The 5,307-nt window shown below is 39.0% G+C and overlaps 2 pseudogenes; one reads left to right on the top strand and one right to left on the bottom strand.

The window, feature by feature from the left end:
* Nucleotides 1–679: 679 nt before the first annotated feature.
* LOC121026829 (uncharacterized) lies at nucleotides 680–843 on the top strand (annotated as a pseudogene).
* A 1,743-nt stretch (nucleotides 844–2,586) lies between these two features.
* On the bottom strand, nucleotides 2,587–3,520 carry LOC121026828 (40S ribosomal protein S2-like; annotated as a pseudogene).
* Nucleotides 3,521–5,307: the final 1,787 nt, after the last annotated feature.

The following is a 5,307-nucleotide window of genomic DNA, read 5'->3' as shown; positions in this document are numbered from 1 at the left end:
CAATTTGTCCTGTGATTTTACCTAACTATCTAATAAATTCCTTCTTCCTAAATGGGAATTTCCATGGCCACCTTTGGTCATTATTTTCACATCTGAACTGCACTCAATAATATTCTTTAAACGTCAGTCCCTTCTTTGTTCTATTTCATGCCCTCTTGCTTTTGAACTATTATATCCTTGAAGAGTTTCCTTTTATATACCTTTTCTATCTTCCAAACTTTATCTGCATTCGTCATGTTCACCTTTCATTTCCCTCTCAAGAATGAGCACTGACCTCATTTTTTTAGTCTCAACAAGGATCTGTGACCTAAAGATCTTTTATCATTGTGGCTGTCTTTATTGATGCTTCATTATCATTCCTCTCATATAAGGTTCAGAATCATGCACAAAGCTCCAAGTGGGGTGGATTCCCAGTTCTTTGAAATGCTTTTATAATGATGCGAACCTGTGTTCCATTAGCCTTCCTGATTATTAAAAGGCTCCTGCTCTCATTTTGTTTCTTCTCACCTATAAATCTTGTTACTAATACACCCTTTAAAAATGTTATATATATATTATATGCGCATATATATATGCACACATATATATGCGCATATATATATATATATATGGAAGCCTTGGCCTAATTCTTTCCTCCATTTTTCTAAAATTTCCAATGTGGTTTCTAATATGACAGACAAGCTCTGTTTAGTGACAGTATCATAGCCAATGAGGTTTATCCGAGGCACAATTACTGCTAATTGAAAACTTCTCTAATATGACATACAACAAGCACAATGACAAACATTTTCTTTAGTACAAAAATCAATACAGTAGTTACGTTTTGCTAATTAAATCAATTTACATAAATGTTCTATCTCACCAAAATACCACTTAATGGTTTTCTACATGGTATCTGTCACTAAAGGAAAGGAAGCTGGGCAAAATAAGATGAATGGAAAGAGTAGTATAGAATTATTCCTACTCCTGGAAGAGGGACCCAAGAACCTATATTATTGATTGTGTACTAGTTGAGTCAGCTCTACATGAAGAACATATTTTGTGGCTTTTTTTTACATTATTTGAAAGTATTCACCAAGCACACAAAAATACAAAACTCGCAACTAAACAATAACCTAAAAATTCAGAGAACTTATACTTTTTTATCAGCTTTGGTTTCTGAGACTTTGACCTCATTTTGGTTTTGCTTTTATTTTACAATTCTGAAAATCAGGTAGTGAAAAAGTGCCCAAGCACAAATTGTTCAAGGTCACATACAAGTTGATTATGCAACTAGAATCAGAAGTCATGGCCATCATGTTCACACTGCAGATAATCTTTTGCCTTATTACCTTAGAACACTCCACAGTTTTGCTTTCCCTGTTTCACATTCCAGGAAAAATGACAATTAGTGAACTCTGAGATGTGCCATCTTCTTTTTCCTTCTTCACCAATTTCCCTGAAACTAACATGCTCAAACTTAATCTATCACATCCACATCTTATCTGCAGTGTCCAGAACAGAGGAAAAGAAATCCTTAGGCACTGTCCCAGAAAATAGAAATAGGCCACCAGTTTATGTAAAATAGGAGCAAATCAACAAATGGTCAAAACAATTCATCTTCCTACTTGCTTTCATATATATATATATAATATATATATATATATATTATATATATATATATACTTCTCATAAACTGTTTATCTAAGAAAGTTCCTACAGAGAGATACCTCTGTTCAGCATAACCCACATCTGACATTCTGGGGAACTTTCTGCTAGATTCTAGAAGTAAGCATTGGAAGCAGGAGGGCATGTCTTATTCATATTTTTTACCTCTGCATGTAGCAAAATACTTACCACATAATCAGGACTCAAAAATGTTGAATCTGAGGTGTCTGGGTGGCTCAGTCAGTTAAGCATCCAACTCTTGGTTTCAGCTCAGGTCATGATCTCATGGTTTGTGAGTCCCACATCAGGCTCTGTGCTGACAGTGTGAAGCCTGGTTGGGATTCTCTCTCTCACTCTCTCTCTCTGCCCCTCCCACATGTCCTCTCTCTTTCTCTCTCAAAATAAATAAATGAACTTATAAAAATAATAATTAAAATCGCTTAAATAAAAAATGTTGAATAAATAAAATATAATGTGAGCATGCTACAGTCCACTTCTAGATCATACTTGCATTTGAGATCTCACTGCCAAAATATTATAAATTATACCAAATATAGGTAATGAAATAACTTTAGATGATTTCTCATTTCTCTCCTCAGAGTTTACTATCATGTTTTATCATTAAGGTTTTGATCACCTGGGAGACAGTGAATGCCAAAGAAACATGAGCTCAATTATGCAGTCCTGTGGTTAAAAGTGCTGACTCTGGAGCCAGGTTGTCTGGATTCAAATTCCTGCTCTACCACATACCAGCTGTTGATGGTACACAACTTAATTAATGATTCCATGTCTCAGTTAATCCATCTGTTATAACACCACCTACTTCATCAAGTCGTATAAGTATTAAATGAGCTAATATTTGTAAACCTCTTAAAATAGTGTCTGGCACATAGTAAGGATTATATAAGTGTTTGCTTTTATTTTTTTTATTTTTTTTTTCAAGCTTCAATTCACTTTATTTTTCTCATACAAAACTATGTGGTGGCCACAGCTGGAGCCTGGGTCCTCTGCACAGAGACTCTGGTGTGGGTTTTTACAAGATGGTCAGTGAATTCCTGATAGGGAGACTTGGTGAACACAGTCTCCTTCCAAAGATCAGGGGTGAGATAGCTGTAGGTCTTGGAAATGGCATCAAAAGTGGCCTTGGAGAAGTTGCCCAGGGTGGCAGTGCGGCTCCTAGCTGAGGTGTAGCAGTCATCGATACCAGCCATCACCAGTAGCTTCTTAGGTACAGGGGCTGAGACAATGCCAGTGCCTCTGGGGGCAGGAATGAGGCGCACCACCACAGAACCACAGCGGCCTGTCACCTTGCATGGTACAGTGTGGGGCTTCCCAGTCTTGTTCCCCCAGTAGCCTCGCCGCACGGGGATGATGGAAAGCTTGGCCAGGATGATGGCCCCATGGATGGCGGTGGCTACATCCTTAGAACACTTAACACCCAGACCACGTGTCCGTTGTAGTCTCCGACGGCAACAAATGCCTTGAACCTGGTCCGCTGGCCAGCGCGGGTCTGCTTCTGCACAGGCATAATCTTCAAGACCTCGTCCTTGAGTGACGCCCCCAAGAAAAAGTCAATGATCTCGGACTCCTTGATGGGCAGAGAGAAGAGATAGATCTCCTCCAGGGACTTGATCTTCATATCCTTGACCAGGCGGCCCAGCTTGGTGACGGGCATCCACTCCTTGTCCTCGGCCTTGCCTCCGCGAGCTCCGCGGCCGCGGCCCCGGCCCCGACCCTGGCCGCGGCCCCGACCCCGGATGCCGCTGCCGAAGCCTCCGCGGAAGCCGCCGCGGCCTCCCATTCTAGGGCCCCCGGGCCCTCCGGGCCCTTCTGCAGCACCGGCGTCATCCGCCATTTGGTGTATTCCCGGAGAAGAAGCTAAGTGTTTGTTTTTAAAAAGTGGTCTTCTGAGATACTACCATCATTTAGACAACTAAGAGGAATTTATTATTTGTTATAGGAAAAAAATGGCCGGCTAAATCTCTATGAAAATATTCCATGCTAGATGTAATATTTTAATTGGTAGAGCCTATCAAGAACTGAGAATAATTGATTGCATGATGATGGGTATAAGTCATGAAACTAAACTTGTCTTCTCCATCCACCTCTCCCTGTTTATACTCACACAAAAATTTTGGAGTAACATTTCCTCCTAAAATCTGGAAATGTGCTTTAAAGCACATTGTTTCTCCTTGCCAAATGGAGGAGGCTTTGGCCTCTGGCAATACAAAGAACAAGATATCCTGAAAAATCTTTTCAGACAAAACACCGATGTGAGCTGACTTGCAATAAAGATTCTTTTAAGTAAATAGCTAAAAATACAAAAAGTGAAAGAAGTCCTCAGAGGCCTCAGAATGAAGAAAAAGCAAGAATCAGTGTGATAAATTGGTACTCAAATGACTCCTGTCCTAAAGGCATGTCCTGACTCCTGGAACCTAGAGCCTTCCATCTTAAGGCTACACTGGATGGATTAGACAGAAACTTCCCAGAAGATAGCAACACTTATTATAAAGCTAGAGCAAATATGACTGTTTAGTAATGCTTCAGGGATAGACAAACAGATCAATGGAACAAAAAAGAGTGTCCAGAAATAACACACGCATACATGAATATGTAACACATGACAGGAATGAATACAAACTAGGGGAAAGGAGGTGTTATTACAAATTGTAAATAAACGATCTAGGGTAATTGGGTATCTTCATTGTGTGTGTGTGTGTGTGTGTGTGTGTGTGTGTGTGTGTGTGTGTGCGTGTGTGTGTGTGTGTTAACAACAGTTCTTTTTAGATTAATATCTAAATTCAAGTTAGTTAACATACACTGTAATACTGGTTTCAGGAGAAGGACCCAGTGACTCATCACTTACATATAACACCCAGTGCTCATCCCAACAAGTGCATTCCTTAATACCATCACCCATTTAGGCCATCCTTCTACCCACCTCCCCTCCAGCAACCCCGGTTTATTCTCTTTATTTAAGAGTCTCTTATGGTTTGCCTCCCTCTCTGTTTTTATATTATTTTTCCTTCCCTTCTATGTCTCCTGCCACAGAATAATGTCATTTCAGTGTAAATTAAAGACCTATGAGAAGAGCAAACCATAAAGCTTTCAGAAGATCGTACAGGAAAATATCGTCAAGATTTCAGGAGAGGGAGAGATATTTGATATATAAAGATTACTGATACAAAGAAAAAATGATAAATTTAATCACATTAAAGTTAACTTTTCATCAAAAAACACCTTAGAAAGAGAAGGAGTGAGCAATAAAGTAGAAAAAGACATTTGTGACACGTATAATTGACATAGGACCGGTGCAGAGACGACATAGAGAACTGCTACCATTTGCACACCTCCAAGACTGCCAAAAATAATAGAAGTCAAACAGTATCAAGTATTGGTGAGGATGGAAAGCAAAGAAAATTCTCATGTACTGCTGATAGGAGTATAAATAGTAAAGCCATGTTAGAAAACAGTTTGGTATTAGCTAGGAAAGTGATGATGCACATAGTGTGAGTAAAGGAAAATTGGAATCTTAAAAATCTTTTTGTATTCAAAAGAAGGTATAAAAGGGGGGAAATCATACAAAAAGGACAGAATAAAAACTGTAAAATAAGGAGGAATTAAATCCAAATATGTCATAAATTACACTATGTATAAAAT

Source organism: Herpailurus yagouaroundi, unplaced genomic scaffold, assembly GCF_014898765.1.
Source record: "Herpailurus yagouaroundi ecotype Mexico unplaced genomic scaffold, PumYag 162550, whole genome shotgun sequence".
Taxonomy (NCBI): domain Eukaryota; kingdom Metazoa; phylum Chordata; class Mammalia; order Carnivora; family Felidae; genus Herpailurus; species Herpailurus yagouaroundi.
The sequence above is the reverse complement of the archived record's forward strand: the minus strand, read 5'-3'. Positions and strand labels throughout refer to the sequence as shown.